The 24,118-nt window shown below is 53.0% G+C and overlaps 1 protein-coding gene across 5 annotated transcripts in view; it reads right to left on the bottom strand.

Moving 5' to 3' along the window:
• ASTN2 (astrotactin 2) overlaps positions 1-24,118 on the bottom strand; it is a 907,524-nt gene that overhangs the window by 114,583 nt on the left and 768,823 nt on the right. The window lies entirely within an intron of this gene.

Here is a 24,118-nt window from a genome sequence, read left to right as displayed (position 1 = left end):
TCCTGTGTCCGTGTAGGGAGAGCATGCCGCGTTTGCTGTTTATAGGCACAGTGTGCATGCGCTGCCTGTTTCTCTGTGTCCCTGTCTCTGTGAAATGTTTGTCTGTGTTTCCCCTGCCAGCTCTTCCTCCCCTTCGGGTGCCCCAGCCTCTCTCCTTCCCTTCTCCTCCCCAGACTGTGACCGTTCTCAGCTGACACCTCTGCTGCTCTGGCAACCGGAGAACCGCCTGGAGAAAGGTCAGCTGGCCGCCTTCTCCCGGGCCTGCCCGGGGCCCAGACTCCCGTGTTGCGCGGTATGAGAGCGCCCTCTGTTGGCCACGTGGACCAGGAGCAGCCCTCACAACGGGCTGCTTCTTCCCCCTCCAGGATCTTCCCTGGGACTTCCAGCTTGGTCAGTAGAGAGCCTGAGAAAGGAAAATGACCAGGTAACGTCTCGTTCAAAGTGAGACGCTTTAGAGAACGAAAGAGGATGTCACTAAGTGCGCGGAGACACCGAGCACCCGCTAGATTCGTCCTGAATGGATGTGAAGGAAGACTTTCCTGACCAATTCTCAGGTCACCGCCCTGCCGAAATGAGACTGCGAAATGTGAGCTGGCCCTCGCTTAAGGGCTGCTCCCAACTTACAGTCAAGCAAGTTACAACCTCAAACCCAGTTTACCGAATGACTTCACGCTCCCCACCCCACCCCCCGCCCCAGGAATAATTCCCTGTGGCTTCAGTTTCCCCTTTGCCACAGGGACCCAAGGTTGAGACCCGAGCATTCCAGTTCCAGAAAAGGGGGCGGGGCCAACTGAGCAATATGCACCCTGGTAAGTTTCCAGAGATCAACAGGAGGAAGTCAGAGGCACCCTCGTGAGGGGTTTCCCTCAGTGGGAGGAAAAAAGAATAGTGACAGCTGGACCCAGGACGTGTGATTCTGAGAGCCTCAACGGGAGGAGAAAGGAGCTGTGTGCTCAAACTGGGTCCGTGGATACGCACTCGGGCGCGCGCACGCACACGCACACGTACACACACAATAACACAGACACGCATGCGAGCACATACCCCCATATGCAGAACTCTCAAACTGTCTAAATGCAAATATCCATGAGGTTTGGGGGCAGGCACATTCACTACTTCATGACTTACAGAGCAGACAGACCTAAATGGCATAATTTTGTGCAAAATACGTAGCTTTTCATGGCATTCCTTGTGCTGATGATTAAGGAGGGCTGATCAGCAGTTTCGGTAAGCTCGGCATGGCAGGGTAGCAGGGGTCACCAGGGACAGCTCACCCAGTAGGTCTAAAGTGTGTTTTCTCAGAACATTACCTCTTAGGAGACATTGCAAATTGTTTTTATAAAATTTCCACCGATGAGAGACCAACAAAGGGAGAGAGAGAGAGAGAGAGAGAGAAGCATTAACTTGACCGGGAAAGAACTTGCAACCTCGGTGTGCAGGAATGACGCTCTATCCACTGAGCCACCTGTCCAGGGAGGCCAACTGAATTTTTAAAATACAAGGTTAAAAAAGTTAAACAAACTTGTTGTCCATGGGATGCCTCAGTGTCTCAAATATGATATGTCCTATGAATTCTTAAGAAAGGGGGTGACAGCATGCAGTATTTCTCAAAGGACATGGGTAACAGAAGTTTTTCTCTCCCAGAAACATATGAGGGAAAATTTAAATATACACCTGACAAAGCAAGATGCCAACTATCCTAAGTCAATCACCATCAAATTCCCACAACAGTCACCTGTTTGGTTCTGCTGTGCGTGTTTGTTTCAGTTTGTTGCTTTGGATCTTCTAATCACCTGGGTAGGCAGGTCTATCTTACCACGCTAAATTACACAGAAGGGAGGCTCAGCCTGGTGAGGTGACCTGTCCCACATTCAGGAGGTTTTGGTCGATGATAGAGCAAGACTTGACACCAGGTGTGCCTCTCTCCAAAACATATACACTTCTACCTGGCTCACTACAGCTGAGCATATCTTGATAGAAAGTTTGAAATTGGTCCCTGCCCATAAGAGCCATATACTGTACTTAGAGAGGAGTTTTGTTTTTTTTTTTAATACCCCAAAAAGAGGGAACAAATACAATACTGAAAATTATTGAGTAGTAAGTGTCATCATATCTAGGAGGTAAGAACACTCGGTGGGAACTGGGAAGGTCAGGGGAAGTTTCCTGGAGGAGGTGAATTTAAGCTACACTCTGAAGGATGCAGAAGGCTTAGTTAGTTCAGGCGTCAGTGACTTTTTTTTAACATAGAAGTCTGAATAGTAAATATTTGCTGCAGATGAGCCATATAGTCTCTGTTCTGTGTAATTGGCATTCCTGATGTAGGGTGACGACAGCCACAGACAACACTAAATAAATGGATGTAGTTGTGTTTCGATAAAATTTTATATATAAAATAGGCACTCGAGCCCTCGTTTGCCGACTCCTGAGTAGAGCAGAGGGAGGAGGGGAACGAGGCCCTTCTGGACCGGGAGACTCTCATACAAAGGCAACGAGCAGCACACTGGAGGCCAGCACCAGGTCCCAGGTCTGCTCCCAGCTGTCCCCTTTGCTTCCCACACTACCGCAACCCCACCTCAGCGGTGCTCCAAGCCCCCACGGTGAGCCTACTGCACCTCTGCAAAGAGACAGCTACTGGGCCTTGGAGATGAGCAGCTCCCCGATGAGCCCAGCGGAAGGTGCTTGTCAAGTGTGCCTGGATTTACTCGGCCGGGAAGGCGGAGAAAGACAACACACCTGGGTTCCTCTTGAAAAAGGAGGACTGGCCTTTTCTCCTTCCAAGAAGTCAAGGCGGTATGGACCACCTCCCCCTTCGCAGAGCGCCAAGCCAATCCGCAAAGTCCTCGTACTCATCAAACGTAACACATCAGAGCCACCTCCCTGTCGCTGTGGCACAGGCTCAGTAGTGCTCCTCCTTGCACGTTCAACTTCACTAGCCTCCACGTGGTACAGGGTCAAAGTCAAGCGCTCCAGCCTGGCCTTCAAGGCCCCACACCGCTGACCTTGATCTAAGACTCAAAATCTTGTTTAGCCAGAAGGCGAGCATCCGCTCCAGCTAAACAAGGTTTGTCTCTGATCCCTGGGCATGGCGTGCAAGTTCCAACCGCCCTGCCTTTGCCCTTGCATCTGGAATGCCCTTCTTCTCAGCTTCCTCTTTTCCAAGCCCTATCCTGACCTTCAAGGCTCCACCCTGGATTCCTCCTGCTTGGTGAAGACACCCTGTTCTCCCCTCGAAATTGCCACAACCTAGACACTGCATTTCTGAAGGGCAGTATTACCCTTCTTGGCTTTGTTTCCCAAAGTCAGACTAACTTATTAATGAATTTTTTAAAAAACACACAAACTCACTATTTAAAAGACCAAAGCATTCTAGAGACTATAACAGAAAGAGAGAGAGAGAGAGAGAGAGAACCTCAGAAAGGTAATAAAAGTCTGAAGAGATGAAAGGGGGTCATAGGGCACCGTTTCCCGGGAACACAGCAGGCTCGGAGTGGCCACGTCAGGGGCCCGACGATGGAGGAGTGACGAGACGGGGCCCGGGAAATGGCCGCGGCTAGAGCACCCTCCCTCCTGTAGGTTTCATCGAGTCCTGATTTATAGATTGCCAGGGGAACAGCGAGAAAACAGATGGCATACCCCCCCCCCCCACGAAGCACCTCGCTGACACATGGGAGGTGATCAATAAATATGTGTTAAATTAATACGAGGTTGCCCTGAAGTCTTAGGCTGAGAAAGCACTTCTAACTGGATCTCCTGACGTTGCTCGTGTTGGAAAGGCATTGAGGGAGAGACAGGCAAGCCTGCAGCGGACAGCTCAGGGGCACCGGCTCCTGCAGGGGGTCCCGTAAACTAATTCCTTCATCCTTTCCCTGTCATGGCCCGGATCCAGCGCGTCCTGCTCCACAGGGGCGCGCGCGTGGAAGCTCAGCAGCTGGGGGTGAGTGGGCAGATCCCACAAGGCGCTGCTCGAAAGGAGAGGTGGTGAGCAGCCCCTCGTCTGCCCCCTGGCCTTCTCCACCTTGGCAGAATCTTACAGAGCAGCGGCACCTAAATCTGGAAGGACCGAAAGGTCACTGAGCCCGAGCCCTCTGTCCACATTGGGGTGCCAGCCGGCCCCGTCTTGGACGCTCCCAGCTACAGGAAACTCACTGGTCCTCTATCCAGGAGGCTGGTGCAAACAGCGGGAGAGGGGAGAGGAAGGGCACGATCCCGCAGGAAGCACGTGCTTGACGCCAGGCGCCCAGGAGGCGGTGTGCTGCGTCCGGCGTTCCACGGAGCCCGCATGACAGCCTTGTGAGGGGGGATCAAGGTCCCCGTTTTACGGGCGAGACAACTGGGGCCCCCGGATGCTGTGGAGTCACCAGGCCTGATTCCATGGCTGCTAAGGAGGGGAGCTGGAACTCACACTCGGGGTGCTCTGCCACCCCAGGCCCGTGGTCATTGAGCCGAAAGACACCTTCCAGTGGGACCCAGGGAAGGCAGGACGACTCCGGTGGCCCCCACAGGAGGCCGGGGTGGGAGGGTATGACCCCGCCGCTGGGTGCCAGGCTGGGGCAGGAGTGCAGGAAAGGCTCCGGGACAGGATTAGGGCGCGTTGGCAGGGACGGCCCTGCTGGCTCACGTGTCTCCGGTTCTCCGTAGTAGGTGTGCCCGTGCCTGCCCCAGGACGAACATTTGGACATCGCCCCTCCCCAAGTCTCAGACAAAAGAGGGAGGGAGCAGGGCTCGGGGGAACAGGAGTGCCCTGGCCTAATCCCATCTTCACACAAAGCAAGCCCCACCCTGGATCTGTTACCGACTTTCCTCTGAAAACCATCAGAAAACTCATCCCACGCTCCCCCCCCCCCCCCCCCCCCCCCCCGCTTGAAAAACACTTTCATCTTTTCAACAATCGCTGTATGGCCTCCGGGCTGGGCGTGAGGGATAATGACAGCAATAGCAGCCAACATTTCCCTCGTTCCCTCCCTCCGTGGGCCCGTGCCTACTGCTCGGTGCTCCGTGTGCATTCTCTTACTTACTCCTCACGACCCTGTGAGGTCGGCCCTGTGCTGGTCCCCACTTCATAGTCAGGGCACGGAGGCTCCGATGCACCGCATCCCAGTGATGGAGCTGGGACTTGAACCCAGAACCCCAGCACAGGACCGCACGCAAGGGCTCTCAGGGAACGGACTCGTGGAAGAGGAAGGCACAGGACAGCGGTCTGCGTCGGGCACGAGGTTTGGGAGAACGCAGTCTGAGCGTGAAGCCTCGCCCGGGAGGCAAGTCATGAGGATAGAAAGGGGAAGGCTGACCCTGTGGCAAGTCCTTGGTACCTGCCCCACGCTGAACAAGAGTAGTTATGCTGGTTGTCTCACTGGATTCCCTTTTCCACCCCGTGGAGAGGGGACTGACATTACCCATTCTACAGAGGGTAGTCTGCCGCTTGGACAGGCTGAGTTGCTGGACCTAAGTGATAAACCCAATAATTAGGGGTGAGCTCTAAGACAGTCCGAAGTTGACGGTGGGCTCTGGCAAAGGGGCTCGGTGTACACAAGGGCCTTTCAGCAGGGGGACTGCAGTGTGCAGTGGCCAGAGGGAAGGGGGCAGGCAGGAAGCAGGGAGGTCAGGACAGGTGAGGCTAGAGAGATAAGAAAGGGGTAAGGTTTTAGAGAACCTTACAAACCACAGAAAGAAATGAAGGCTTATTCTGAAGGCAAAAGAGAATTATGACAGGTGTTAGAATCCTCCCACTGACTGTTGAGTAAAAATCAGAGGGGTGACAGACAACGGAAGGATGGATAAAGACAGGGAAAGTAGTTAGAGAAATATTACACTGACCCAGGAGAGCAATGATGCGGGCAGGGCCCGAGGCTAAGGAGCAGTATGCAGAAATGACAGTAACCACATCCTTTCATCACTGGGAGACGGAGGCTCAGAAAGGTAAGTCCCAACCACTGTTAAGTGCTGGGACTTGAACGCTCTGGTCTTCGGACTCTGAGGGCCCTTTCTGGAAACATTCTTCCTTCCAGAATTCTCTCTCACTCGCTTCCACTATTTACCAGTATGAATCCATTTTTAATTGTCCAGATACGACTTTTATGATTCTCATTTTTAAATTTTTATGTATTTATTTACTGACTTTAGAGAAAGAGAAAGGTGGAAAGAAGAAGAGAAAGAGAGAGAGAGAGAGAGAGAGAGAACCATTAATTTGTTGTTCCCCTTATTTATTCATTCATTGGTTGATTCTTCAATGTGCCCTGCAACCTGGGCTCATTGGGATGACTCTCTGTAACCAACTGAGCTATATATCGGCCAGGGCTATGATTCTCATTCTGAAATTACAAAATCACAAGTTCAGAAAAGCAAAGAGAAACAAAAACAAGAGAAGCCCCGATTATGTCTAACATCATCTACCGAGGAAGGGGCAGAGGCAGGGTCTGAAGCCAACGCCCGTTTCTCCTACTCTGTCATGCCAAACCACAGGACAACCCGCGTGCCTTCTTCCTCACACCCCACCTGCCTCCCCACCAACAGTTTTTGTTTTTAATGTTCGGTTTTTCAAACGGAAAAAAAAAATACTGCCGAGGAAATAAAGTATAGGATGCATTCTTGGATCAAGTTACTTCTGTCCACGGCGCTTTCTCTCCTTCGGAAGAATGACAGACGGTTCGGATCAGCAGAAAAAACAGCCTGGAAATTTCACGCTTCAACAAGCTCCAAATATTTTTGTATTATTATTTACTTATTTTCTAAGGAAGTCAATTCCACACGCGGAGGGAGAGGAGTCCAAGATGCAGCCACATACGCAGGTGTTGATTCACACTTCAGAAGGAGGGCACCCGGGAAAGCCACAGCCTCCAGTTATCGATCCCCTAAGATGGGTCTGTTATAACCTGGAGCTCAGTTCACTGTCCCGGAAATCCCAGGAGAGCGGTACTAGAGTCCCTATTTTATAGATGGAGGAAGTGGTGCCCAGAAAGGTGAAATCACCTGCCCACGGAAGGAGCTATGCTTTGCACACAGGGTCTGTCGAAGGTTCTTCTCTCCCTACTGTATCCCACCACCTACGTCCCCTGTCACGGTCAGCCTAGCCCATCTCTCTCCCCCATGCCTGCTTTCAGGAGGAGGTAGCAGAGGCCAGCATGGGCAGGGGATAATGTGATGAACAGAGCACCCACCGCCCCTCCGAGCCTACGCCTTTCTCTCCCGCCATCTTGCTGGCTGACACGGCACTGTGAGGAGCTGTCTTTGGGAAGGGGTGGGAAGGGCATTGAACGGAGAGGCTGGCCCTGAGGTCTACCCGTGGCTCTGCCGGGCCACAGGTGTGGGTCCACAAATAAACCACGCCCCAACTGACCCTCAGTGCCACCATCTGGACAATGAAATATTAGAAGGCAATGAGCAGCCCCTCAAAGGAAATGCATTTTTCTTACAGGGGGGCAAGAGGCAGCCCGAGGTGGCAACTCTGCCTTCTTCTCCAGAGCTTCGCTGAGAAGCTTCATGCCCGATCGGGGACCCCCGGCCCGGGGAGAACATCAGTGGGGGACTGATTGGACTTTAGGATGGGGAGGGGAACAGAAGACAGCCGGGGACAGCTCTTCCCTTCACTCTGGGTGCCCTGTGAGACCAGGCCGGGTCTAACCCGCCGTTGGCTCAGGACCGCGGAGCTGGTGGCGCGGGAAGGCCAGACGTAACTGCCGAGCCAGCCTGGTCTTCCCTCTCCTTCTCCCCGGGCTGCCATTTTCACAGGAAAACGATATAAAAGATCCCAGGAACGGGAGGTGCACTTAATGGGTTTTTTTGGCACCAAGAAATTAATCTTTTTTAAACCAAGGGGATTTTTTTTTCTTCTTTCCTAAAGATCTTTGGCAAACAGAAGCTAAATTGCTTCCAGACCTCATGAAAGGTATTTTGTGCAAACGAGGTGTGATTTACACTTCCTTTAATTAGTCTGAACCCTGGAAAAAGAGGGAAATAATAGAAAATAAGAGCTATGTGGAAAACAAGTCCAAACAGCCCTAAAATAACAGTTTTGTAAAGGCATCAGTGGAGGGTGTTAGAAGGAGACCAATAACAACAAAAAAATCCCTCTAATTCTGGGAGTGGAGCAATTACAAGTGAATTGAAGTTTTGTTGGACTCCTGTCCCTGGGGATGGGGGCGGGGAGAAAGTTTGGCAGAAAGGAGCCTTAGAGCTCTCAGAGTCAGTTTCAAGTTCTGGTTGACCTTCCTTCCGTTAAGTCTCAGTGTTTTCTGAGGGCATGTGGGGTCTGGGGAGCCAGAGTCAGGAAGGGGGAGGACAGTTCTGTTTGCAATCATGGACCTCTTACCATCCAGTCTGTCTCACAGCTGGGTCACAGCATGGCGTTTTGGAAGGGGCGTGGCTTTTGGAATCACAGACCTGGGTTCAAGTTTGGACTCTGCCACTAATGACCACAATGACTCTGGGAGGACTTGAGTCTGCAATCGTTGACCACTTCCTTACTCCCCGACCTTCTCTTTTTCTGGCTGCCCAATCCTCCTAGTCTTATTGTCTCCTTCTTAGTCTCTTTTGTGGGTTCAGGCTCACAAGTTAGTTGTTACACCTAACCAGGCGGTGGCGCAGTGGATAGAGCGTCAGACTGGGATGCAGAGGACCCAGGTTTGAAACCCCGAGGTCGCCGGCTTGAGCGCAGACTCATCTGGTTTGAGCACAGCTCACCAGCTTGAGCCCAAGGTCGCTGGCTTGAGCTGGCTTGAGTAACCCCCGGTCAAGGCACATATGGGAAAGCAATCAATGAACAACTAAGGTGCTGTAAGGTAGAATTGATGTTTCTCATCTCTCTCCCTTCCTGTCTGTCTGTCCCTATCTGTCCCTCTCTCTGTCTCTCTTTCTGTCTCTGGCACTAAAAAGAAAAAAAAAGTTAGTTGTTGGGATCACTCAAGGCTCAGACCCAAGCCCACCTCTCTCCATCAGTTGACTTTGTCAAGACAATGTCTCCACGTGAATTGTTTCAACTTTCATTTGATTAACTTTGTAACTTTCATGGCCTGGCCACAAGATCCCCCTGGTTCTAGTCTTCAGATCTAATGTCTTGCTATATCTTTGCCTGAAAGTGTTTGGGCACCTCGGATTCCACACATTCAAAGCTAAACTCAGAATCTTTCGCCCTCATCGGGTCTCCTTCCCGGAGAACGACAGCTCCCTCACGCATGCATTACTCTTGATCCTCTTTCTCCTTCACCATCTGGGGCTAGTGCAGGCTCCGCCGATGTTATCTCTGCACTGACGGGGCACGGGACGAGGAGCCAGCCTGGGCCATCTCTGCGCGGAATGGGGAAGCGGAGCAGGATGGTGTCTGAGCGTGTTCTTGCTCCGACACTGTGTGGCGACTCGGTGGTGATCATCTTTCCTCACACTCTCCTCTTCTCTTCTACTCTGAATCCACCCGCAGCCCGGGCCCAGGAGCCCTTGGAAGAGTTTAAGTTTATTGACACCTTACATGACCCGGCAAGTGCAGCCTGTCCTGTGAATCTTATCTTCATCTTTGTTAATCCCATCCTTTCTGACTACTCATCTCCCTCAGGAAAAAAAAAAAAAAAGAAAAGAAAAAAACAAACAAAAACAAAAACGGATCACAGCATCCTTTGGGTAAATGAACGGAGTGGCCAAAGGCAAGTGCTCAGCAAGCTAGAAGAACAACGTCACTTGACCTTGCGAATGTGTAAGGACCTGTGGCTCCATCACCTCTGGAATACTGGAGGGCATAATGCCAGTTGCATTGCTAACTGCACTGTCCACTCAGGGGCGAGGGGTAACGAACCCAGCAGATGCTCCAAGAGTGCTTACGCTGTGCGCAGAGCCACGTTAAACACAAGGAAGCGTGACAAAGGGGTCAGCGGAAGGCTCACTCGCGGCTTGGCTAAAGAAACGAGAAACCACCACCGGGAGGTTCAGAGAAGTTAGACCTGACTTCCCGAAGCACCACTCTGATCGTGTGGCTGATCGGCCTCGAAAGGCCTCCCCGGCTCCCCTTGGCCTACAGGATGGAGTCCAAACAGCTTAGCCTCTCCTCCAATCCCTCTGTGACCTGGCTCCTGTCTCGTCTCCTCTCAACCGCGCTCATTCAACATTTGTTAAGTATTAAGCATGTGCCAGACACTGGACTAGAGTATCGGAATGCAATGCTGAGTGACAAAGACTTGGGCCTCGTTCTCCTGGAGCTCACAGATATTAATCAAATTATCACATTAATACAGCACCAGGCGCTCCCTCCGCCTCTCAGTGGTCCGGCTACATGCAGGGTCTCCAACCCCCTTGGAGGCTCAGAGCCCAGCAGGCCTACGATGCTGTCCTCCTCGGACTCTTTCAACGATCAGTTGACTCTTTAGCGATGTGACCAGTCCTACAAATCATGCAAACATAATATCTCTGCTTATAAAGAGAGAATTTTGGGGGGGGGGGGGGTTCTGTAAATCAATTTTGATTTTGTTTGGAAACAGTTTTTCAACAGTAGATTTAAAAACTCCTTACTCTATCCTGCCACAGAATGCCACGGTCCCCTGCCACGGGAGTCACCGCACCTCCGGTCAATTGCTTATTGTCTGGCTCCCTTCGTCAACTCGGCGTTTCGAGAAGGCTGGGTCCTGCCTCTCTTGGTTCACCCATGAATTCCCAGCACTGAGCCCAGCGCTTGGCACACGGCAGACATTCGGCACATGTGCTGGTTAGATTGAATCATCTTCAGTGAGCCTTAGGAAACTTCATTCAAAAAGACAGTGGCAGGTGGAGATCCTTACCCCTCCCCTCCACACCCCACCCTTTTTTTTTTTTTTTTTTTTTCCTCAGATGGGGACACAGAGCCTGAAAAAGAAAAAAAAAGAAGAAGAAGAGAAACTTTCCAAAGGTTGCAGGGAATAGTTGGTAGCTTAACTGAAGTCAGAACCAAAGACAATCCGATGTCCGGAACTGCTGCTTTACCACACCCATTCATAAACGTGGAGTCGGAGAGAGCCGGGAGATGCGGCCTTGGGGAAAGAGTGCATATGACTAAGGGCAGACACAGTCTCCGCAGCCGCTGCTGTCGGGCATTTCCTTCCGAGAGAGCCACTGAGCGGGCTCTTCCAGAGCAAGAGAGGACCCATCTGCACGAGAGAAACCCAGCCTGCCCCCAAACAAGGCCTCGGACTGAGGAAAAGATTCAATCACTCTCTCTAACCCAAACTCTCCAAAACACAACTTCCTATTATGTCTCAATAACCAAGTTTAACCCACCCGCGCCTCGAGATTAGATCTGTTGAGCTCACGATGGCTCAATCGCTCAATTAAGAGGAGGGGAAATTTTATCCTCTCCAAACATGAGCCAGTTGCTAGGATTACATCTCACTCAGGCAGGAGAGGAGCAGGGAGAGGTGGGTGGGTCGTCTGTGACAGGGAGTTTTCCAGGGAAACAGGAGCGGGGTGGCCCTCTGAATTTCAGTGTTCCCATCCCCCCAAAACAAGGCTGAAAGCAAGGTCCTGGCTGGGGCAGAGTCACGAAGGAGAGGGCCCTTCTCCCCTTGCCCTGAATCCCGGGTCAGCTCCAGGTGGGTTCTGACTCCTCCCTAGACGACCGGCCTGGGATTGGGGGGCTTTCCCTACAGGCCTGGAGAACCCCAGAGGAAGGGGCCCATCTCCATACCGACCAGACCCGGCTAAGGCAGAGTCTGGGAAGACGCCTCACCCTGAGCACTCCATTTCCGCCCTGGGCCTTCGTGTGCACACCCTTAAAAGGAAGTTGACCGGGATAACACCAAGTCCCTTTCGACACCTGGGTGCAGCAAGTGAAAGGCAATTTGGCTTACCAGAAAGGGCAGGGACTCTGATACACCTTGTTCAAACCCCAGTTCTGCAAGGGACACAGGATCTTTCACCTGACCGAGCACCAGTTGCCTTTTCTTTAAGGAACAAATAACAATTTAAGCTCACAGAATTGCTGTAAGGATGTGATGTCCTCATAACAGTGCCCAACATACTGACATGTGCAGTCAATGGTCACAGTCACTCTGAGAAGGTCTTTACGCTTTGGCTAATTAAGGACTGATTTCAAGAATGAGAACTTTGTAGATAATTTAGTCTTTGAGTTTGGAAAGGAGCCATTGTCTCAAGTAAAAAAAAATCTGCTAATTTATCAGCAATTGCTTGTCTGCTAGAAGCCACCAAGTCACAGCTGTCAAAACCAGCTTTCTGCCCTGGCTGGTTGACTCAGTGGTAGAGCATTAGTCTCGTGAGTGAATGTCTCAGGTTCAATTCACTGAGGTCAGGGCACACAGGAGAAGTGACCATCTGCTTTGCCAACCCTCCCCTTTTCACTTCTCTCTCTCTCTCTCTTCCCCTCCTGCAGCCATTGCTTGATTGGAGTGAGTTGTCTCCAGGCTCTGAGAATGGCTCCATGGCCTCAACTCAGGTCCTAAAAAGAGCTTGGTTGCTGAGCAATGGAGCAATGCCCCAGATGGGCAGAGTATGCCCCCTAGTAGGCTTGCCAGGTGGATCCCAGTTGGGGTGCATGCAGGAGTCTGTCTCTGCCTCCTCTCCTCTCACTGGGCGTAGCGTTTCATGAAAAGAATTGGCTTTCCTAAACTCAACTGGCCATGTTAAAAAGCAATACAGTTACAGAACAACCAGATATCAGGCCAGCTCTGGAGGGAACGGATCTTTGAATGTGAAGGCTTACAAAGAGGGACCTTGGTAGGGACTCAGGTTAAGACAATCTGGGATAATGTCTGCTGGGGACTGAGTTGTGTAATTAATTTTGGGCCACCCACATTTCCATGCCCAGTTTGGGTTTTGCCATTTCTACAGTGAGGATGATGACATAAGCATCCAGGAATTACTGAAAGGTTGTCTGTTGTGGGAACCTCAAATCCTTGCAGGGTGGCTGGTTGGCTGGAAGTCCTTAGTACTCCTGCACCCCTCACTAGCTACAAGCCCCCGGTTCAACCACTTCCCCTCTCTGAGTCCCCCTTTTCACATCTGGAAAATGGGTCCAAGGGTACTCCCAAATTAGAGGACTGTTGAAAGTCACTGGTGAGACAGACAGTGTCTGAAAAGGGTTTTATAAAGCAGAAGGCATCACCCAAAGGCAGGAGATCATGCCATGCCCAGGCCCTTTCAAGAGAGGCATTCCAGCATCTCTCCGGTACTCTTCCCGTCTGAGAGGGACTGTACTTCCATGTCGACAAGAATGAGAAGGTCACGTTTCCATCTCTGCCCTGTGAAAAGGTTACAAGTATTTTTTTTAATTGTCATTAGACTGACCTTAGGGGAAATTGTCCAGACTATTGTCCTAGGTCCAGAGTCTTACTATAAAACTCCACCCAGGAACCGGACTCAACTGAAGAATGAGGCACTGGGCACAGACTATGCCAAAAACATCCACCTCTGCTCTTCAGGATCCCAGATGACACCGGTCATTGGAAACCCATCCCGACAGCCCAGCCGGAAAAGGCCGCTCTGCTTACGTTAAAGATAATGCCCAGCACTAGTGGGAAAACCTACACAGGGCCTTCCAAAACTGTGACCTTCTGGTAAAAAGACGTGCTTTTGTTTGGTTGGATCTTGTAAAACATTTTAGCAGCTGATTTAGAACTTATAAAACAGGGCCAACGGACAGCCTTGGGGACCGAGAGGCTCTATTTATTCACCGAGACAGTGGAGGCGGAAGAGACAGATGAGGCGGAGACTATGCCAGGATTTCTGGAGCAGAGACATCTCAGAGCCCAGAATCGTAATGGGTCTTGGGCCGGGAATCAGGGAAAGCCTCACAGAGAAAGGAAGAGCCAGTGACAACTACAGTAGGCTTGGGAAGGAAAATGGGTGGCCACTGGATGCCACAGGACCTTGGAGATGCTACTTAAAGTCTCATTAAAAAAAAAAAAGAATGGGTGATGCACTTCCTACTTCATTCGTACAACTGAGTGCTTTTATGCCAAAGGGCTCAGTAAATAGTTGTTTTCTTCTCTGGCATCTAACACTGGTTTTCATTTTTGTTTTTAATTGAAGAACCTCATTGACCTACAACAAAATGTGCAGATCCTCATATAGATGCTTCATGCCTCGATGTTTTTGAAAAACTGGTGGGGTTCTCCATTTTCACATAGGTGGCTGACCCATGTCAGAGAGACTCAGGCAAGAGGAACAGAGGAGAAGAGATCATCCCTCTGGGATCCAGGATGCCCAGACCGGTAAGGCCTGCGTGTGTATGTGACCTGGTACAACAGTCTCCTCCTTTCTGGAGGTCTGGTTTGGGGAAGCAGATGAGAGGAAAGGCAATGGGATTCTACAGTGATAAAATGATGCTAACAATTTGCAAAACTCTACTCCATGCTTTATGGGTCCCAGGGAGAGAACTCTCCCCACTGAATGCTTCACCATCCACCATATTGAAAGGGGTGCCGCCACAAGAAACCTTGTAACCATTGGTCACCACACTGGTTACATTAGGACAGGCAGAAGGAATGGAAGAATACTGAAGGAAGGAATGGATTGCAGAGAACGATACAGAGTACAGAGTTAACAGAAACTCAATAACTGTAGGATGAATTAATGTAGAACCCATACACAGCTCTGTCAACCTGGACAGCAAACACTCTTTTAACGTTCGGCACAGTCACTCTCTTAGGACCACATGGCTGAGGAGTCCATTGTCCCTCTTGAGGCTACCTCGCTCCTTGTGGACGGCAAACGTGCTCCAGAGGTGTCTGTCCCCAGTGAGGGCTTCCCAGCGCCTTGCGGAGAGTGAAGGGAGCATCTGGTCGCCACTGGCCCTCTTTCCTTCTCTGCCTGTCACCCGTCACTGCCCCACGGTATCACATGGAAAACAGGCATTCTGTATGCCAGGCCACGGTGGAGGAGGTGGCATTGGAAAGTGGCCTCCCCTGGACTACAGTGGTTCTGGAAGGGCAGACAATTCTCCTCCTCCTGCCACCAGAGGCCCAAGTGTAGGCGGCCACGGCTTCAGCTTGCATTTCATTCCTCATTCTCGGTCATGCCCGCTGTGCCAAGGCAGCTGTGCCAAGGCTGAGAGTCTGAGACACTGTCAGACTCCCTCGCCCCATGTGGAGTTCCCCTCAATCCTGGGACAGTCTTCACCCACCTGAGAGGCTCCACATGTCACCAAGGAAAGGGGAGCAGGGTCTCCTGCCCAGTGCATTCCAGGAGCTCCTGGCTTTATAAGCAAACTGTCATAGCTGCTACCCGTGAGCTCTCTAGAACACAGGCTGGGGGGCGGGGGAGGGGGTTCTCAGGGCATAAAATGCCCCTGTGGAATCTTCCCCCAGAGTCACTGCTGGCTACCTACTGGCCTGGCCTTTATTGACCGAAGAGAGGCCATTCACAAGAACGTCCCCAGACAGAAAGCCTCAGCCCCACACTAACTTTCTGTCTCTAAACACAGCGGCCACCTTCTATAAATGGGAGCTCCCCTTCGAATCAGAGAAAGAATAACCATAAAAAACCCCACAACTCTCTCCCATGCTATGAAAGAATCTCACAATACGGTGACCTGAAGACTCCAGGCACGACAGCACGTGTGCTGTATGATTTTTGTTTTAACGTAGAGTTGAAAAACAGGTGAAATGAAGGCAATCCTCACTGCTGGAAGTCAGGATGGTGAGGAGCACCCCCGGAAGGGGCCGTGGCCCTGGGCAGAGTGGGGAAGCTCCCGGGACGTTGGCGACGGCCTGTCTTTGGAGCAGGGTGCGGCTTCAGGACCGTGTTCACTCTGTGAAAATCCACTGGGACATCAGCTTACGGTCCTGTCTCTGGAGCAGGGTGCAGCTACAGGACCGTGTTCACTAGGTGAAAATCCACCGCGACATCAGCTTACGGTCCTGTCTCTGGAGCAGAGTGCGGCTACAGGATCGTGTTCACTCTGTGAAAATCCACCGGGACCTCAGCTTATGGTCATCGCCCTTGTGTGCGAATGAATGTCACATGACCACAGAAATCTCAGACAAGGACGGTACTCTTCCAAAGTGGACGAAAGGAGAGGCAAGAGCACAGGCATTTATTTTCCTCAAGGCTTGAAATCATAAAAAACCTTCAAGACAGAAAAACCTCCGAGGTGGCCCGTTTCCACCTCCTTGTTCCAGGGAGAGAGAACCGTGGAGGTCCAAAGAGGGGAACCCCGAGATCACACAAGGACTCCGTGTGTGAGCTCCAGCCTCCTGCAGCCCGGCCCTTCCCCCGGGTCTCTCTCCTTCCTCAGGGCACAAAGCAGAGATGGCAGTGAAGTCTACAGACCAGCCAGGCGTCAGGGATATCAAGGTATAACATTCTAATTTTTTTTTTTTTAATTTTTCTGAAGCTGGAAATGGGGAGAAACAGTCAGACAGACTCCCGCATGTGCCCGACCGGGATCCACCCGGCACGCCCACCAGGGGCGACACTCTGCCCACCAGGGGTGATGCTCTGCCCCTCCGGGGCGTCGCTCTGTTGTGACCAGAGCCACTCTAGCATCTGGGACAGAGGCCAAGGAGCCATCCCCAGCGCCCGGGCCATCTTTTGCTCCAATGGAGCCTCGGCTGCGGGAGGGGAAGAGAGAGACAGAGAGGAAGGAGAGGGGGAGGGGTGGAGAAGCAGATGGGCGCTTCTCCTGTGTGCCCTGGCCGGGAATCAAACCCGGGACCCCTGCACGCCAGGCTGATGCTCTACCACTGAGCCAACCGGCCAGGGCCAACATTCTAATTTTTTTGCAGACACCTGCGAATCTGCCATGCACATGGCCTGAGCGGCTGAGACAAGGCAGACAGGGCCACATAAATGTGCTGCCACCATGACACACGGATGGGAAGGGCGAGGCAGAGGCAGCGCCAAAGGAACAAAGGGAGAGCTCGCCTGCCAGGAATGCATCGGGAACGAGGATTCCGGAGAGGTCATCCGGGGAGAAGAAGCTACGCCTGAGCCCCCGAGAAGGCCGGTGCGTTCGCTGACATTCCAAACATCTGTGCTCTGGCAAGGAGGGAGATAAAAGGGAGTCCGCTTCCCGCCTCCAGGCATGATGCATGGGCTTCGGAGGCGCTGGGTGTGGGCCGCTGTTGAAGGCAGGAGGCAGGGCTTGATGGATGAAGGCGGAGGGGACCCGCTAGGCCACACATTAATAAAAATTATCCGACTGTCCTGGCTGGTGGAGTCGGATGCTAATGCCATTCGCCGTGAGCACGTCAAAGGCAGGGAATGTCTGGAGGGAGCTAACCTGCTTTATATCTTTACCTTGATCCCACTTGTCCAAATTAGAGCCTCTGTTCTGTTGCCAAGGGCCCTATAGAAGCCAAGACTGGCGCGGCCCGCTCTGCACGGCAGCCACCCATCTAGCCATTGTGAATTCAGAATGGGGAGGTGCGTTCCTCTCCCAGCGCAGGCCTGTAAACGTGCTCTGTGCCTCTCCATGGCCCCGAGAATGGGTCCGAGTAGCTCATCCTGGCACTCAAGGCTCCATCCACTTGACCACAGAGCCCCGTCTCTCTCCTGGGCCGTCCCTGCAGACACTCTGCGTTTCTGTCTTTACATCCCTCTCGGTGTATGCTCCCTCCTCTGTCTGGACTCCTTCTGACTCGCTTCGACCAGGGACACTCTTCTCACCCTTCCAGGCTGAGGCTGAGAGGCCCCTTTCTTCCAGGAGGCCTCCCCGGCCCCCCAAGCCAAGTGAATCTTTCTTCCGTCGTTATATCTGCGTCGTCCTGTCTTGTTTTCACTACATGATCGTGTAGTCGCCCCTTTTCCATTTCTCTCTCCCCAGAAGGAGCGCTCAAAGAGAGAAGGGATGATATGTACCATCTTCTCCATCAGTTTCCAAAAACACAGCAACATGCTTGGCATGTGCCGTCAGCTGTTGCACATGCACATTTTCTGGGGAGTATGTCAGAGACTCCTCGGGGTGGCCACGCACACCTTGTTCTGATTGCAGCCTCCACCGCGGTGGACAGTTCCAGCCTGAGCCCAGGCTCACCTTGTGCTGCTCCAGGGAGCTCCGTCTGGAGCGCGTGCCAGGCACCGCTCTGCTTTCTGCCCCGGGGCCTTCTTGGTGCCGCGGGAGCTCTGGTCGCAAGGGCAAGCAGAGCCCAGACGTGGAGGGAGCGGCACTGTCCAAACAACAGGCGCAGGGAGCCGGAGCAGCCCCACTCGGGCTCCGCACACTCAGGCAACACCGCTGGAGGTACGGAGCGGCCCCACTCGGGCTCCGCACACTCAGGCAACACCGCTGGAGGTACGGAGCAGCCCCACTCGGGCTCCGCACACTCAGGCAACACGGCTGGAGGTACGGAGCGGCCCCACTCAGGCTCCGCACACTCAGGCAACACGGCTGGAGGTACGGAGCGGCCCCACTCGGGCTCCACACACTCAAGCAACACGGCTGGAGGTACGGAGCGGCCCCACTCGGGCTCCGCACACTCAGACAACACCGCTGGAGGTACGGAGCGGCCCCACTCGGGCTCCGCACACTCAGGCAACACGGCTGGAGGTACGGAGCGGCCCCACTCGGGCTCCGCACACTCAGGCAACACGGCTGGAGGTACGGAGCGGCCCCACTCGGGCTCCGCACACTCAGGCAATACCGCTGGAGGTACGGAGCGGCCCCACTCGGGCTCCGCACACTCAGACAACACCGCTGGAGGTACGGAGCGGCCCCACTCGGGCTCCGCACACTCAGACAACACGGCTGGAGGTACGGAGCGGCCCCACTCGGGCTCCGCACACTCAGGCAACACGGCTGGAGGTACGGAGCGGCCCCACTCGGGCTCCGCACACTCAGGCACTACGGCTGGAGGTACGGAGCGGCCCCCCTCGGGCTCCGCACACTCAGACAACACCGCTGGAGGTACGGAGCGGCCCCACTCGGGCTCCGCACACTCAGACAACACGGCTGGAGGTACGGAGCGGCCCCACTCGGGCTCCGCACACTCAGACAACACGGCTGGAGGTACGGAGCGGCCCCACTCGGGCTCCGCACACTCAGGCAACACCGCTGGAGGTACGGAGCGGCCCCCCTCGGGCTCCGCACACTCAGGCAACACCGCTGGAGGTACGGAGCGGCCCCCCTCGGGCTCCGCACACTCAGGCAACACCGCTGGAGGTACGGAGCGGCCCCACTCGGGCTCCGCACACTCAGGCAACACCGCTGGAGGTACGGAGCGGCCCCCCTCGGGCTCCGCACACTCAGGCAACACGGCTGGATGTACGGAGCGGCCCCACTCGGGCTCTGCACACTCAGGCACTACGGCTGGAGGTACGGAGCGGCCCCACTCGGGCTCCGCACACTCAGGCACTACGGCTGGAGGTACGGAGCGGCCCCACTCGGGCTCCGCACACTCAGGCACTACGGCTGGAGGTACGGAGCGGCCCCACTCGGGCTCCGCACACTCAGGCACTACGGCTGGAGGTACGGAGCGGCCCCACTCGGGCTCCGCACACTCAGGCACTACGGCTGGAGGTACGGAGCGGCCCCACTCGGGCTCCGCACACTCAGGCACTACGGCTGGAGGTACGGAGCGGCCCCACTCGGGCTCCGCACACTCAGGCAACACCGCTGGAGGTACGGAGCGGCCCCACTCGGGCTCCGCACACTCAGGCAACACGGCTGGATGTACGGAGCGGCCCCACTCGGGCTCCGCACACTCAGGCACTACGGCTGGAGGTACGGAGCGGCCCCACTCGGGCTCCGCACACTCAGGCAACACCGCTGGAGGTACGGAGCGGCCCCACTCGGGCTCCGCACACTCAGGCACTACGGCTGGAGGTACGGAGCAGCCCCACTCGGGCTCCGCACACTCAGGCAACACCGCTGGAGGTACGGAGCGGCCCCACTCGGGCTCCGCACACTCAGGCAACACCGCTGGAGGTACGGAGCGGCCCCACTCGGGCTCCGCACACTCAGGCACTACGGCTGGAGGTACGGAGCGGCCCCACTCGGGCTCCGCACACTCAGGCAACACCGCTGGAGGTACGGAGCGGCCCCACTCGGGCTCCGCACACTCAGGCACTACGGCTGGAGGTACGGAGCAGCCCCACTCGGGCTCCGCACACTCAGGCAACACCGCTGGAGGTACGGAGCGGCCCCACTCGGGCTCCGCACACTCAGGCAACACCGCTGGAGGTACGGAGCGGCCCCACTCGGGCTCCGCACACTCAGGCACTACGGCTGGAGGTACGGAGCGGCCCCACTCGGGCTCCGCACACTCAGGCACTACGGCTGGAGGTACAGAGCGGCCCCACTCGGGCTCCGCACACTCAGGCAATACGGCTGGAGGTACAGAGCGGCCCCACTCGAGCTCCGCACACTCAGGCAATACGGCTGGAGGTACGGAGCGGCCCCACTCGGGCTCCGCACACTCAGGCAACACCGCTGGAGGTACGGAGCAGCCCCACTCGGGCTCCGCACACTCAGGCACTACGGCTGGAGGTACGGAGCAGCCCCACTCGGGCTCTGCACACTCAGGCAATACCGCTGGAGATACTAGCGGGATCGAGTCCGTGTTCGCTCAGCAATGGCCTTGTGCACACAACCCCTGTTCTGTCTTCCTCTCCTGGTCCCCTGCCCAAGCTCCCTCATAACTGCCCGCTGGGTGTACCTACCAGGTAAACTCCCTGCTCCCAATCCTCGCTCAGGCTCTGCGTTGAAGTTAGTCATCACGGAAAACAAAACCGGGATGAACACATGCCCTCTACTTTAAGTTGCCGTTAGGTTGTTCAGCTAATGGTCTCTAGCACTGTCCCTGGGCCTGGAGCCAACGCTGGCGCAGAGTGGCGAGCCACTAGTTTGTCAGCTAGCTAGAAACGCCTTCGCTGATAGGAGCCGCTAGTCCCCACGTGGCGTGCGGGGGAAAGCCCCGCTTGTGAACTCCGTCACCACTGAGACGGTTGTCCAAACACGCCAGGCAGAGCTGGCTGCAGGGGAGAAAGATCAGGGGAGTCCAATCTCACGGACATTCCATGTTGTTCTGTCACTCCAGGTTCAGCCAGTTGAGCATACTCACCGAATATGTCTCCTTTTGCTTCAGGCCCCGAGGTCCCCAGGGAGGCTCCGTGGCGGCAGAACAGCCAGGTCTGGCCTTCCCGACCTTCCCAAGGTGTGATTCATCATGCGCATGACGACAGCACATCTGAACCCAACGCTCGAAGCATCGAGACCTGCAGCCCCCAGCCCGGGATGTGACCCGAGTGGCTCAGAGCTTAAGTTTCCCCACGGTGTCCGTCTTGAAAACGATTCCCATCTCCCCATGCCCCCAATCAAAAAACACCCCTTAAAATTTGATTTATTTTTCATTATAGTCTCCTCTCCTTTCATTAAAAAAATAATAATAATAATCCTTTTCCCTTTAGGAGTTTCTTGGAAGCTATCGAGAGTAAGGGATGAAGAACAGGGAACTTCTGAGTGAGAAATAATTGGCTCCAAACCCTGACTCTGTCACTTAATAACTACACGTCCCTGGGTAAGTGACTCTGTCCCTCTAAACCTCAGTTTTCTCATCTGTAAAATAAAGAAAAACTACTTTTCAGAATAATTCTGATGAGTAAATGTTACGCATTAGCACCTTGTATGTAAGGGCCCCTTTCCTGTCCCTTTAATTAGCTTTGCACTTTCCACAATGCTTACAGAGTGCGGGCACCAGCATGTAATCAACACATGCTTCCAGTCCTGCTTCAGTTGCATTTTGGCTCTTCATATTGGATACATTTCTGCTTCTTAACTTCTAGTTTCACTGACTGGTTTCATGACCTCTGACAACAGCAGTGGGCTGTGTCCCCCTTTTCTACAGGGTGTCCATTCCAGGGCCCCTAATGGATGCCAGAAACCTTGGCTAGTACTGAACCTCATATATACTATGTTTCTTTTTTCCCCATACACACATATCTATGATAAAGTCGAATTTATAAATTAGTCACAGTTAGAGATTAGCAACAGTAATTAATAATAAAAATCGAACAATTATAACATTATAACATAATTAAAATTATGCAAATGAGGTCTGTCTCTCAAAGTATCTTATTAAATTACACTCACCATTCTTTTTCTAGTGGTGATGTGAATTCATAAAATGCCTCATTAAATTGAGAATGTTCACCTTCTCACTTAAAAGGAAGCACTTTACGACTTATCGTTATCTGGAAAGCCAGCGTCGCTGCTTAGAGCACTGGGGTCATTATGAAGCAATATCAGGGTGAGGGACACACAGCACAGAGATACTGTAGCCACAGATCTGATAATCGTGAGGGCTAATAAGTAACTAACGGGAGGGTAACATATGTCCATACAGCCTGGATACACTTGTCAAAGGGATGAGTCCAGTCTCAGGTGGACATTGTGAGATTTCACCACACTGCTCAGAATGACGCAGAATTTAAAACTTATGAAACTGTTTACTTCTGGAATTTTCCACTTGATATTTCTGGACCACGGTTGACCACAGGTACCCGAAACATAAAGTGAAACAACGGATAATGTGTGTGTGTGGGGCGGGGGGGGGGCTGCTACTATAATTTACATGTTGGCTACTGGGATGGAATGAGACAGGTGAGGTCCTCATTGTTACGGAGCTTACATTCCAAAGCAGGAGAACAAAAAGAAGTAAATAGGTAGAAGCATGAATAAGTGATATGATTTTAGAGAATGATAAGAAATGTGAGGGGTAATAATACCGAGATGGGACAGCTTGACACTTAAGAGGGTAAGAAAGAAGGCTCCTGTTGTCACCGCCTTGTCACACTGTTCGTCCCTAGCTTCTCAGGAGCCAGCTCAAAAAAGGGGAAGAGCTTGGGTGCCTTGTCTTCTTTTCCAAATATAAGGAGAATGTCTCCCAACGATGGTCAGATAAAGAAATTTATTTTCTTGACTATTGGAACGTATGGTTTTCCTCTTTCTGGACTTTGAAAATGATATGCTCAATTTTTTTAAAGGCTGCTTTCCTCAGAACTCTGAGGCCCCAAAGGGTGAGAGCTGCCCAGGGGTCTGAAAGAATAAATGAGGGAACCCAAATCCATAGCTTCTGTGACCTCACTCTTGGGCACTTGAATTGTCACTGTTGAGGGCAGGGATTATTCCAGGACTCTTGAGATGTCTCCTAGGACCTACAGAATGATACTCATGAACTCTGAATGACCTCCGTCAAGTCACTTCTGTTTTCAGAGTCTTATTCCTCAACAGCAGTTGGGTGAGGGGTGAAGGGTGAGGGGTGAGAGGTAGGCTGGAGTGTTGGGTAGATGTTGCCCTGTGAACTCTATGATTCTCCCAGATTTCCTGTGAGTCTAAAGGACCCTTTCCAATCATAGGTGAACGCTCTCAGAGAACTCTGAAGTCCTGGAAAGCCCTCCTACATCATTGGTCATCTGTGCCTGAGGTTTTTAAGTGGGTCAGTGGTTTTCAAAGATGAGCTGGAGAGGAACCTGGCAATTATGGATCAAAGGGTGGTCTTATAAGCCGGTCTTCATAGTTGTTTATAAGCAAATTCCCTCTTTTCAGGGGACTCTACCCCCACCCGTCCGACTGGAGCAGGTGAGGCCAGACCAGGGCAGGGTCTCTGAGCTCTCCCTGAGGAGCTCAGGGCCAGGTAAACAGAACTCTTTGATCTCATCTCCTATGGCTCCAGGGATGTACCCAGAATCTCTCCCTTGGGAGTCAGGACAGGATGACTCAAGGAGAGGGAAGTCAATTCCAAGAAGCTTAGGAAGACTGGGGATGGGATTTGTGGGCAAATCCAACCTGGATACTCCTAAGGGCACACGGTGTGGGGAGTAATGTCGGGCTGGCAGCCAGGAGATCCTGCCTACATGCCAGCCCAAACTCACTCACCAGTAGTGTGAGGAATCGTTCCTTGACTTCTGGGATTCAGTTTTTTCATCTGAACTGAGGGGATTGGCTTAACTGGTCGTTAAGGATCTTGTAAGTTTGATATTTAAAGAGTCCAGAAGCATGTGACCCCGTGGCTGACTAACATCATCACAGAATTACAAAGGAATACATGGACTTATCACTCCACAACTACTTGGATCATTCAGTGTACTCCGTTAGTGGGTATCACCCATTAGGCTTCGACGGTGCACCAAACTCTGCTAGGAGATGATGAACAAATGAATACAGTGATGAACGAGAGGGATACCCAGGCAGAGCGAAGAGGCTTGTGGGGCGCAC

Source organism: Saccopteryx leptura, chromosome 2 (assembly GCF_036850995.1).
Source record: "Saccopteryx leptura isolate mSacLep1 chromosome 2, mSacLep1_pri_phased_curated, whole genome shotgun sequence".
Taxonomy (NCBI): domain Eukaryota; kingdom Metazoa; phylum Chordata; class Mammalia; order Chiroptera; family Emballonuridae; genus Saccopteryx; species Saccopteryx leptura.
Note: the sequence above shows the minus strand (reverse complement) of the source record. Positions and strands in the feature narration are given on the sequence as shown.